Consider the following 13,195-nt stretch of genomic DNA (forward strand, 5'->3'; position numbering starts at 1 on the left):
GTTTTCAGCAAAAACCTCCAAGATTTTTGGAAGTCTTGAGGAGTGAGGATTTTTTTTTAACCAGTTTTATCCAAGGTACTCTTTTCATACATAAACAACTGTTATTCTTTTTATGGATGTTTCCTGTGGGGTGGATGTATGTAGGGAACCATGTTTACTGCAGAATCTCATTTTTCTCCATAGTGTTTTTTGATATATAATTACACTGTTTTGGTCACATACAACTCTATTGTCTTATGATTAAACTCATATATGAATTATTGTCTCAGAGTGCAATGCTGAAATAAAAACATGGTTTATTTTCATTTGGCCAATTACACAACTTAAAATCTGATTGAACACTGGAGGTATTACTCTTAGGGGGATTTTCTCAATTACAGGTCTATTTATTTTAATAGTAATAATAATAATTAAAAAACCTTAAAGAATGGTTTGAAATTGAAAGCCTTTAGAATATATAAATCTTTCAGAAATATCAAAAATAAGTTTATAATAATTCAGCCATGTCTTCACCTATGCAAGACAAACTGGTAACTCTCACCAGACTTTATTTTGCCAATTTCTCATCTTTTTTCAGTCCCTCTTTTTATAACCCTTTCTGGCTACTAGAACTGAGAGGATGAATAGCATCTGTCAGTCATGACACAAAATACAGGGGAATGCCATTTTTAGATTTAACAGCATGTATGTTTTGGGCCTCTATGGAAGGAATATTTTTGAGCTGTTCCTTGGCCAGGTTAAATATTAAATTATGGACTTAGATTTTTAGATACACCCCAACCAAATCACTGCTTGTCAAGTGCCTGTAGAGATTTGTAAGTCAATGCCATTGTTCATTCCATGTTTCTTCAGCCAGGAGAGTAAGCCATGGTTCAGCATGAGAATCCTTTGGTCCCTTCTGCCAAGGAGGTGAAGGTGGGGAGGAAGGGCTGCTCTCTCTGCTGACTCTGTCTGCCTGTGGGTGAGAAATTAAATGCTCCAGCTCTGCAGTGCTGAGCATCCATCCTGCTTGAGGGGTACTGTGATTTGCTGCTCACATTTATCTGTACCCATTAGCCATGCAGGGCAGAGTGAATGGAGTAGTTGGGTGCTCAGGCTTTCAGAGAACCAGGAGTGAAATTTTAATTTGTTCACAAAACGCAGTGTAATGTTTCCATTTTTTTCTTGTCTGGCTTAACCAGTGTTCAATATGGGCCTGTCTTGCTGAGTTACTGCCAAGAGAAGGTGAGAGTGTGTTGTTGTGAGGGGTGAGTGAGCAAGGACAGCCACCCTATAATCCAGCAGAACAAAACTGTGTCCTTGCAGGATAATATGACAGTGTCCTGCAAATTAATTTTTTTTTAAAAGTAAATCCTTTGTTGATTGAGTAGCTGAGGCAGACATTTGAAGACCTCTATTTGCTCCCAGTGTAAGTGTAAGCTGATGAACTGTGGGCTTCTGGGTTTTTTCATCCATGCAGTGTTAGCTAATGAACCTTCACTGTGTCTTTGGAGAATCCTTTATGGTGGTGAGAGGAGCAGCAGATGAGCAGTGTGGTTAGTGATGCTGTCCATATGAACTCAATTCTTTTCACCTTTTTATTTCCCAGGGGAGTAAGTTCACATCACAGGGCCCTGGTCACTGCAGCCTGGGCACCTCCAGCCACATCACTGCTGGAGAAGAGTCTGGGAAAATGGGAAAAGCTATTACACAAGAAACCAAAGAGTAATCACATTGTTAATGATGAATTTCTTCCTGAGCTGGATCTAGCAACTGTCAGCTGGGAAAAATATTGATAGAAGTAGCTGGCCATGGATTTCAGAGGTAGCAGAAGTAAATGATGATGTGAGTACTGTTCTGGGCAGAGGGCTCTGTAGTCTTGCCAAATAGTGGTACAAATTTTAGCCTCCTGTTATCTGTCTTCACAAGGCCTTTCTTTCTGCTGCTATCTTTGTCTGCAGGCTGAAATTCTGAGATATTCTGAAATGTAAATACCTAATTGTGCTTGCAAATCAGGTACTTAAACTTCCAAATCCTCATCATCTTAATATCTTTGTTTTCCAGATTATATGAATCTGAAGGGTCAGAAAATGAGATTTCCATCTGTGAAGCTGTCATCCTGACACATTTCATCCAGGACTTGTGGCATTTTGTAAATGCCATCTTAACAATCAGGAATGAGGTATTGCTCAGAAATGTTTTTGGTAAATGAATAGAGGCCCTTTTAGAGGCAAAAATGGAGACTCACAGCAAACATCCTCAGGGCAATGTATTTTCTAGGCTGGACACTGTCACCCATTTGATCTGTGATGGATCACACAATTTTTCTCTTCTGCTTCACTTAACCTGCCCAAGCAGCTCCTGATCAGTGAGAATTTCTCACTGAAGAAGCTGGCTCCTTTAGAAACAGTGGTGGGCTCTTACCTGTCCTGCTGCAGAGCAAGTGTCAACTTTTATGTTTTGCTTTCAACTTCAGGAAACACCACAAGGACCAAGTAATTATTTCAGTGTGGTTTAAAATATGTCTACCCTCAGGTAACAGTAGTTTAGCAAAATGAATCACTGTGGAGTTAAGTGGGGATTTGGATCTTCAGATTCTTATTTATAACATAATTTTAGTGCAGAGGGGAGGGTGAACCAGGAGTTTTGTGATAAATAGAGGCTTAATTATGGCAATAAACTGCGGCTTCTTTCTCAGAATGGCAGCCTCATTTATTTACTTTTAAAATAGTGTGAAATTATTAGACTCCAGTAAAAAGTAACATTTTATCATCCAGAGTAGTTCTCCTTCTTTTATGAGCTATAATTAATAACACTCTTACTGCAGTTGATGTCCTCTCCAGAAGGAGCCCAAACAGTGCAGTAGAGCTTTGTATTTTTTTTTTCCTAAGGCACTTCACAGATGATTGTAGTTATTCTTCCTGTGAGACACCATGATGCTATTCCCACTGGAATATTTGTCAAAGTGAAGCCCTGACAGCTTGAAAACATGATGGGGAGAAGAGCAGCTCTGGCTGATTCAGTCTGGGCACAGGCAGTTCTGTGGCAGAAAAAGGCAGTCGCGCAAGTGGGAGCGTGGACAGGATGATGCTGCTGTCTCTGTGTGACAGCTCGTCCAACTGTCTTCTGCAGACCTTCCTGCCAAACTAAAATATGGGCCTCCAACAGCTCCTTGTGAGTGTCTAGACAGCAGATCAGGATTGTTGAAATTTTCTTAACTCGCAGTCCCAAATGCCTTTATGGTTGAAACATCACCATCGTGTTTTTGCTCATTACAGATGTCTCCCATCCAGGCAGTGTTTAGATTCCTGTAGCTCTGAAAGTCTTACATCCACTTTTTGTCTGAGTCCTGTGTAATATTTGAGGCAGCAGCCTGTTCTATCTGCTGGTTTAAATAAAACTCATGTCCAGGTGGTAGCTTTTATTTCATTTCAGCAGCATCATTTTTCCTCTGACTTTGACAGGTGCCGTGTGGCTCAGTCATAGGACCTGAATATATCACTGTGACTGTGCTACCTATGTACTCATTCCTCTCTCTCTAATCCTCCAAATGGCTTTTCTTCATTTCCCAGAGCTTTCACAGACTCTTCCCCACTTATCTTGCAGCCTGTATCAAACAAGATCAAAGTTCCTGCCTCCAATCAGCCCATAATGCTGCCCCTCATCACCTGCTCATTACATTTTCAATCACACATTTCTGCTCCTTTCTCTCAGGCAATCCTTCACTCTTGGAGGAAAGCCACCATCAGCCCCCCCACAGAAGTGCCATTATCAGCCTTGGAGTCCACACTTTTTACCCCATTGCCTGATGATAATCATTGGGTCTGTGGAAGGTGCATGCCACAGTCATTGTCTTGATCTCGCCACTTCCTTGCAATTTTTCCTCTTTCTGCACATTCCTGTCACCTCTTGCCATTGGATGGTCACTTCTTTCAGGCCAGGGTGGACTCAGTACATTGTGGTGACACAAAATTAGTAACAAAAATATCTGAAGAATTTTGAAAGATAAGTAATATCCATTATTTTAACATAATAAATTTGGTCCAAATAAGATTTCAAAAATAAGCTACTTATTTAGCAACTTTTTGCTATCCTATGAAATAATGAGTTAGTTATATATGTCTTTTGTTCTGTTCTTTAGGAGATGTGGGAGTACATTCAGTCACAATAACTACTCCACAGCTATCCACTTCCTCACTAGCAGCATCAGAGCACATTTAAAGACATGGTAACATTCTGAAAAGGATACTGAGAAAATGGTTCAAATTAACTAAATCTCTACATTAGTGGATTATTCAAACCTTCTGGGGGGAAGAATTAATGTAAAGTTAAAATTGCCTTAATTCACTTTGGAATAAATATTCAGTTTTAAAATATTCACACAGCATTTGGGCACATTATCTCCTCTTATTAATTTTTTTCTGGCTTCCTGGTTTGCCTGGGTGGGAAACTCAATACTGGGCTGGGAACTGAATTCTCTCACTGACCCCTCTTCAGCTGATCTTTGGGAAGCACCACAGAGATTTGCTTGACTTTGTGCCCAGATACATCTCTGGGAGCCTTGTGCTCACCCAGCCGTGTTTGGAGTCAGCTCCCAGGGGCTCTCTGGGTGCAGCTGGTCCTGGGCTGTCCGTGTGAGCAGCAGGAGCTTTCTCAGATGGTTCTGGATGTGCTGCACAGCTGCTGCAGGGGGACCTGGGGCTGGCACTGGCCCCATTCAAACACGTGGTGAAGAGCAGGGATTGCAGCTTGCAGAGCTCATTGTCTGAATCCAGCTCTGCAACTCTTTGTCCTTCCAGAGGAAGACACGTGGCTACGTTTAGCAGGAGTGCTACATTTTGCAAATTTAGCAAATTGAGTCATTCTTTTGACCACCTCTTAGCACCATCAGAACTGTTTTTCAGTCAAAAACCCACTCAAATTGCACTTGTTTAAGTTTAGTTGTCAGACTGTGTGGGAGACTTCTAACACCATCTCTACTGCTTGAATATATGTGCTATGAATATTTCAAATGAAAGCCTCCTCACCGCCCCCCCACATTAATTTTATAGATGGATAATTAATTATCCTCCCTATGGCAACTGGCTGTGGTTTTTATTAACTTGCAAATCAAAAGAAGAGCCTGAAAAATGACAAGCTAATTTTTTAATAAGGTATGTCCTCTGTGTTTATTCGTATTTTATTACCCAGCAGTCTGTAAAGTTATCTATTTAATTTGGAAAAATGCATTATCGCGGTTTGAGTAATCTCCCGTGGAAAAAAAAATCAAGATTATTTTGCAACCGCAGTGTTGAAATATATTGTACTGCAGTCAGGAGTATGCTAACCAGATAGATATCTTTGTCTGATTTAAGTAAATCAGAATCTTCCTCTCTCATTATAATGATTGTGACAGCAGTGTTCATGTTCAGAGTACCCTTGTATGGTTTTCTCCTGATATATGATGTTCCCAGACAGGAGATTTCTGCCTGCGTTTTCCTGCCATAATTTTAATAATTTTTTTTTTTTACTCTTGAGATAGGCCCAGGATTTATTTCAGCAACAAGTGTTTTGCAATTAGTTTTGATGGAGTCAAGATTTCACTGGTTCTCTCTAGTCTGCAAAGCCCGGGATTGTTCCACCAATGTGTAATGAAGTTTGTACCAGCAGCTCTTCCACATGAAGGGAATGAAAAAGTACAGAGGAGCTCCTGCCAATGCTTGCTTCATATCAAAACTATTCTGAGGAAGATTCTAAGAAATGAGGATGAAAATCATGGAGAGAGAGAAAGGAAAAAAAACCCCTCCACAACAAAAAAAACTGCTGCAATATTTTTATAGCTGTTTGTACCCTTTCCACAGAGTTGTGTTTACCACTTATGATCCTGCTGTTTCTGTGGCTGATCAGGAAATAACGAGCTCTGCAATCCTGGCCAAGTTTAGCAAAGTCACTAATTGCTAATTGTTTTGATTTCACTTTTCAGCTTCTTGTCCCATCGGGTGCTGTCTCCTGCCTGGGACTGTGCCTGAAGGTGGTGACAGATTCCTGCTGCCTGGGGGCTGGTGTGTCCTTCCCCTCAGGAGAAAGGCAGCTCAGCTCTCCATCCTGCACTTCTACCCCTGCTGCCAACAGGAATAATCATACCTCTGCTCACGTGGATCCATCTGCCGTTTCATCCTGCTGCAACCATGGAAAGTCCCAGATGTGCTCATGGATGATGTTGGGTGCCCATAAGGGAAGAGGAGATTTCTCCCTCACCCCAAGGCCAGCTTTTTGAGATGAGCTCATGTCCCCTTTGAAGCTCTGAAACAAATTGCTCTGTTTGTTGCCCTGTTGAAAACTTGGCTAGAAGTCATTAGCTTTCCTTCTGAAGTACAATGGTTTATCATCTCCATATTCCTTTTGTTCTATTGGCATAGTTCAGAGATTTTTTTATTATTCATATTTATGCATCACTTCTTGGAAGCCTGTGGGGAAGACAAGATAGAGAAATCATACTTGAAAGAAAAAGCTGTCAAGCTTAATCTGCTGCATTTCTCATTTTCTGGAATGGTGGGAAGAAATCTCTGCGAGGCAGTTGTTTGGACAGTCTGAAGAAACCCTGCCAGCTTTAGAAACCCTGGCACATTTATAATGTTTGACTATATAAAAGGTACGGGTGCATGTGAGGGCTATAAATCCAGGTAAGTGCAGCACTGGGGAATTCACACCCATGGTTTGCCAGGTGGCAGAACCAGAGGACACCCAACAAGCCTGAGGTGAGGGGGCTGCAGCCACAGGTGCCCCAACAGGCAGGAGCTGGATCCTAACAGCACTTGGGAGCAGACATGAAGCCACAGCATCATTGATCATCATCATATTTACAGGTTTAATATAGCTGGTTTGTGTCTACAATGAGAAAAACACGATTTTGGATACCAGTGGTGTTTTGTCTGCCTGAGTGATTAGTGTTTCACTTAGCACTCTGTTAAACTGCCTGCCAGAATCATAAAGGATGCAAGCTGGTGTGTCATATCTTTCTCCAAGACTGTTAGGATATTTATTTAATCAGAGGGTGAGGGAAATGTTGTGCTGAGCACCTCAATGAGCAATGTGGCCATACTGGGTAAGGAAGAAATGTGCTTTGATGCCTGTGGGGGTGAGTTGGTTTGGTTCAATCTTCATAATGGGGCTTCAGAGGTGAATCTGAGTTTGTTGGACTCCTGGAGCATCCACAGCATTGCAGTGGGAGCTGGCTCATTCAGGGGTTGGCTGACTTGCTGGAATTGAGCTCCTTGCTCTGTGCTGACCCAGGGAACCATTTGAGTGAACAATGGCATCCAGCTGCAGTAGCCTTGACCAGCAGGAATTGCTGATCCCCCAGTGCATCCCATGGGATGTGTTTTCTCTTTCACTGCTGCTCACACCCAGAAATAAGGCTCCACACACTCTTGCAAAGTTCTTCTCAATTCAGAAACTAGCATCTGGCACCAATAATGAATTTTGAATTCCCTGGGCTAATTAGGTGTAGTCTGAAAAAGCCAGAAAGGACTTTGCCTTTAATTAGAATTTATGTTTCATAGAGGTAATAAATCTTGCTGGGGTTTAGGGCAATCCATGCACTTCTTTTGCCTTTTATTGACTCAAACTTTGGTTTTCCTCATTGGAGTGTCACTGATCAATATCTTGCCTTCCCATATCGTGCTGTTTAACTAACATTTTTTCCCATGCTATCCAAAATCTAGATCCTTACCATTAGTAAGCGATATGCAAAACATTTGATTTCTTTCCAAGCTCAGGATAATGCAGGATAATCCCCACCCTACCAGCTTCCCTAGAAGAATGCAGCAATCAAATTTCCTTTTTCTTTCTTCAAATTTTGTTCATAACCTTGCTGTACTGCAAATTAAAGAGAGTATTCTTTTCAGCCCTGGCACCAAATTAATTTAATTTCCATATTTTCATTATCTTCCTATTAACCACTAGCACTCTGCAACAAAGAAGCTATTTGAAATATATAAAGCTACAGCCATTCCCTGCTGCAAGCTCTCAGGGGTACTTCGATAAATTACATCCTCATAATGAAGAAGTAGGGGAAAGAGTGGCAACAATAGATTTTTTTCACAATGAAATGAAATCGGGATTTGATCTGATGCAACATGACTTGCTCACAGCGCAGATAGAATATCAAATTATCCCTGTGAAATTTAAACCTTGCTGTATTCCTCCCCTTGTATCCATTGTTCTGCTGAAACCTTGAAGACTGCATACAATTATTTGCAAATGGGGATTTAGTTGATACAGTTTATTTTTGTCAACTTTCTCAATTTAATTATCTTCAGCCTACAGTCTAATTTATGTGTTTGATGTCACTATTCATTAGCAGTGCAGATGCAGCCTGGAAAGAGACTGTAAAAAAGCCCAACAATGCAGCTGAGATCCCTCCTTAAACACAGTGCACCAGTTAAATGCTGGAGCTGGTTACAGAATGGGTTTGAAACAACACCATCAGAAAAATCACTACCTCAAGAAGCATAAGAATGTGAGTTTGTATAAGTAACGCCTGTAAAAGTTGTAATATCAAAAGGATGTAGTTCTAATTCTGTGCCAGGACACATATCTGATTCATTGGCTGTCACTTAGAGGAGAGACAGACAGACCCTAAACTGGAGTTATGATTTTCAAGGTCACTGGCCAAATGAAAAACTGGCAGTACGTTTCATTGTGGGTTACTGTGAAATGGATTTGTTTGGGTTTTCTGTTCCTTCCCTTATATAAAAACGCCTTACACTGTTTTTAAACAAGTCTAAGGTTTTATATATTCAACATGAAATATTTGGGTTTTTTTTTAAGCACAAACTACAAAATGAAGGTCACTTCCATCTGAAAAAAAGCGTATTTAAAACGTTTTTTGTTTCCACTTGTGTGGATTTAAAATTTTGTTTTAAAACCAAATATTTCCACAATCAAAACAACTTACTGACATGGACAGAAACACACAACTTAATTTTGATTAACTGAAATACACATTTGTAAGGAAGTTACAGATATTGGTTTGGCTGACTCTGCCAAATACAGTCCCTGAGTTTATGAGTTGTGTCTCTGAGCTGGTCAGAGATCAAATCAAGGCACTGGCTCTGCTGGTCTCCAGCTCTGCAAGTGAAACCGAGGATTATTTTATGCCTGCCCATGGCACAAGGGAAGGAGTTTTTTTCCAGTTCAGGCTCATCTTGCTGGCAGGAAAACACCTGCCCATGAAAATCTTTTCAACACAGCTTCCTCCCCCCATCTATCTTATCCCTGAGGAATTGTGGATCCCTGGAAATAGGAAGGCTGAGCCCTCTGCTGTGACCTCTCTGTCAATTGCTGCTCCCTGAGGATGAGCCCTGCTGGGTTACAGGACAAACCAAGCGGGCACACTCTGCCCTGGCAGGTCTGGCTACCCTGCCAAGGCTGATCTGTGCTTTTGGCTGTGTGTCTTTGCCTTCTGAATGACAAACTAGGTACTGGAAAATTAGGAAATAACTCACTAAAACCCCAGAACCCCCATCCCTTCTCCCCAAGCCCAAATTCCCTGCTGGTGTAGAGCACAGGCTGCTCTGCCCGCGGTGGGAGGTCTCGCTTGGGCTCAAAACCCTTTGGGTTTTGCTGAAATCTCAGGTTTCAGGAGCGTGGCCTGTTGCCCTTGTTTCCCTGGCCATGGGGCTGAGCAGGAATTGCTCAGTGCCTGACACTTGCCAGCTGGAGCTGCTGCTGATTTTGGGGGATCCATGGGCTGGCAAACAGGTGCCAGTGGCTGCAGTGACTGAGTGGGAGGTGCTGTCTGCTTTTGGGGTATTTGGGGTCTGAAGCTCATGAACCTTTGCATGCCACTCTGGTGATTGCTCCCAGTTATCTGGATTAAACCCCATCTCTTCCTACTGTAAAAAATCCAGCCCACACAGCTTTAAAAATTTAAAGCCATGGGGTGAATCGTTATGTGTATCAATTAAATCAACCCTTCCAGTGACAAGGGGATATTTGATTTTCAACCCCCAAAGGACAGTACATACTGTATTACACTATGGTGATATTTTCTAATAAATTATCTAGCTGACATCTTGCCTCTGAGGGGGAGAGGGAGATTGTTAACAAAGAAGACAAACCTGTCTTTTTCCTATTCATGCCTCATTTCCATTATGCATAAGGGCACTGCTCTCAATGCTCTGTACTTTGTGAATGATGAGAGATGGGACAGGAAGTTTCTGAGCTGCTTATACAAATATATGTATATATATATACATAATTTTATTTTTTTAAATATAGAATCATAGAATCGCTTAGGCTAGAAGAAATATTTAAAGTTCAAGTTCTCTGCTGTGACTGGGGACATCTTCCACTAGATCAAGTTACTCAGAGCCCCATCCAATCTGACCTTGAATATTTCCAGGGATGTGGCATCCACCACCTCTTTGGGCAGCCTGAGTCCATGCCTCACCAGCCTCATTGTAAAAAACGTATTCCTTATATCTGTTCTAAATTGACCTCCTTTAAATTAAAAACAATTACTTCTTGTCCTATCATAACAGGCCCTGCTAAAACATGTACAAAGCAGTCACAGAGTTAACCCCAGCTTTGCCCTTTCCTCTTCCTTTCCCTACCCAGCAGCAAGTTATTGTTTCACTCATAGTAATGGAAATATTAAATCAGATCTTCCCATAGTTTTGTATCAGTATTGCTTCACCTTCGCATTCATAGAGCCTCACCTAGGGTGGGAAATCACACAGCTTGTGCTGTGTGAGATCATGTGAAGTTTGGTGGCTTGGGACAGACCCTGGCTCTGTACAGGAGCTAGAATAAAGGGGAAAACTGGGTTTTCTCTCTTTTGGTCTCAGGGATAGCCAGGATTTGATCCTCAGCATCTCTTTCCTCATTTGCGGAGATGGTGACCCCAAATATCCCCACTGGGGCTAAGGTTTGGTGAAGAGCCAGAAAAAAGATGGTGTGAGGAGAATTTGTTGGACCCAAGGGAATGTTCCAGTGAGGTTTCAGTGGTTTGCAGTGTTTGAGAGAAACACTGAAATTATTAAATTGGAAATAATGAAGTCTCAATTAATTCAACATTTTGACCACGTAAGCCGGGGGCGAGGGAGAGAGATGACAGCTGGTGGAAACAAGTTTTGCGAATTTCCATGAGTTTTCACTGCCCAAAAAATCTTTTGTTAATTCCTAAGTTGTTTCAAAAGCATAATGGCATCTTCTAAGGGATCAAGAACCACACAGGGAGGCACCTGTAAATAAACAAGCAAAGCAGAAGTTAGAAGGCAGTTTCGAATGAATCAACATTGAAAACACTCCTCTGATTCACTCTTCACATATTTAGGAAAGTGCTTTTTGGGACTCAGCTTCACTTGAATACAAGACATTAGGTCATTGTCTTTACTGGGAGCTTGTTATGTATTAATATCTATTTATTAGTATTTGATTCAACAAGTTACATGAATTTGGTTCCAGTATTTTCTTTTTCATGCAGCTTTATCCCATCAATATGTGACAGAACAACTGGTTTGCTGGGCTGTGTTTTCCCTAGTTCTGCCTCCAAAAGGGTTTTCACAGCTTTTAAATAGGAGTTGTTGTGGTTTAGTGTCTCAGAGCTGCAAGTAAATGGCAGTTCTCCACAGGGAAGGATGTGTCTGAAAAAGGCTCAGCCTTCTGTAGACAGTGGAATAACTGCAGGAGAAGCCTTAATTGGGTGCAGGAGGGAGGAAGGAAAGAAAGCCCTTGACAGGTTGAAATATTTTTCTGTAGCAGCAGCATTTTAGAGGCACTTGTTAATGAAAATGATTGATTGGAAAATGAGTCAAAGCTTTTAAATCTTAAAAAATGATTTTTTTTTTCCCCTCTTGAAAGTGGATTCCTCATCTGATCAGGAAGACAAGAGAATTTTCCTCTCCACCTCCAAAGAATTAAAAGTTCCTTCAGGCTCAGTGTTTCTGAGAAACACTGCATAATTATGCACGGGACACCTGGTGCATGTGTGTGACAGGCAGGATGAGGTAGCTGGTTTGCTTTTGAGACAGAGAATAGAGAGAATAAAAGGTGAAATACCTTTTGTACTAAGTGTTTAATAATGTCTTTTGTCAAACAAATTAACACCAGACACCCTCTCCAAAATCCAACCTAAGCTAATGAACAGCTGGAATATTACCTGACATACCACCAAAATTTTTAGATAATATGTATTGTTGGTTCTGATGTAAAATAATGAAAATAAAATAAATGACAGGCTGTTTTCAAATGGCTTTATTGTCTGTTCTGTTCTAGTGGAAGTGGTAGTCTTCAGTATGAGTAGGGAAGGTAGAAATAATGGTAGGAATATTAATATCCATCTTCCACTTATGTCACACTTCCAAGCCCATGAAGTATATGCTAAGATGATACATGACATCAATGTAGCATTAATAAGAGCTCAAATACAAAAAAATTCCCAAAGTGAGAGATTTTCTCTCAGTTAATTCAGATTTGCTGCCTATTTATATTTCATAAATAAAATATGTCTTTTTGCCACCTGCTTATATAGCTGGCACTCATAAATAAAATAGTGACCCAGTTGAATTTGAACATTAGAAAAGGGAGTGAATATAATTTTAAAATGTTGAAATTAAGTGAGGTGGAACAAAAGTAGCTGGCAGGCTGCATTGCTTTCTGTGTATTCAGCTTGCATGCAGGGTTTATATGCCTTCAAATTGTTTGAGCTTTAATGGTCATAAAGATTAGAAAAAATTAAAATCCAGTGAAGTAGAAAGCAGGGCTCTCCCCACACACATTTTCTTAATTTAATTCTTTTTAAAATGGGTCGGCTTCCAGCAAAATATTCGGTTCAGAAGCTCTGACCTCAGATAAATAATGTGTTCTGCCATTGTTTTAAATCAATGGGTATTGTCCATGTGCTCAGTGCTGGCTGGGTGTGTGAACACCCTGCTGATCAAGGTCTCTTCTGGCAGCAGCCCTGAGGTCTCTGCACCTCCAGGAGTGAAGCTGTTCACCTTGGGAAAGCTCAGGCTCCATTTGTAAGGGAGAACCTGTGCTAAATACCCCTTCCTGAGGATCCTGAGCGTGAAAATGGAGCAATTCCTTGTTGGGAAGTGTGTGTAACCGGCCAGTTTTGGCTCCTTTCCCAGGGTCACTTGTGTGGGTTTTGTCTTTAAATGATGGCAGGAGGGGCTGAAATTATTTTTTTCCTCTGCTGGGCTGGCTTTATCCTCTGAGCACACACAAT

The 13,195-nt window shown here is 41.1% G+C and overlaps 1 long non-coding RNA gene across 4 annotated transcripts in view; it reads left to right on the forward strand.

The window, feature by feature from the left end:
* LOC135280771 (uncharacterized) overlaps positions 1 to 12,177 on the forward strand; it is a 73,430-nt gene extending 61,253 nt beyond the window's left edge. Inside the window, exons 6-8 of one of the 4 annotated variants that reach the window (XR_010347611.1) lie at positions 1,589 to 1,824; positions 2,044 to 2,161; positions 2,871 to 4,094. This is a non-coding gene — a long non-coding RNA (uncharacterized LOC135280771). Of the gene's footprint in view, positions 1 to 1,588; positions 1,825 to 2,043; positions 2,162 to 2,870; positions 4,095 to 4,120 lie in introns of those variants that run through there. The other 3 variants (XR_010347610.1, XR_010347609.1, XR_010347613.1) reach the window with 3 other exon arrangements.
* The last annotated feature ends 1,018 nt before the right edge of the window (positions 12,178 to 13,195 follow it).

The sequence above is a fragment of the Passer domesticus genome, chromosome 14 (genome assembly GCF_036417665.1).
Source record: "Passer domesticus isolate bPasDom1 chromosome 14, bPasDom1.hap1, whole genome shotgun sequence".
Lineage (NCBI taxonomy): Eukaryota > Metazoa > Chordata > Aves > Passeriformes > Passeridae > Passer > Passer domesticus.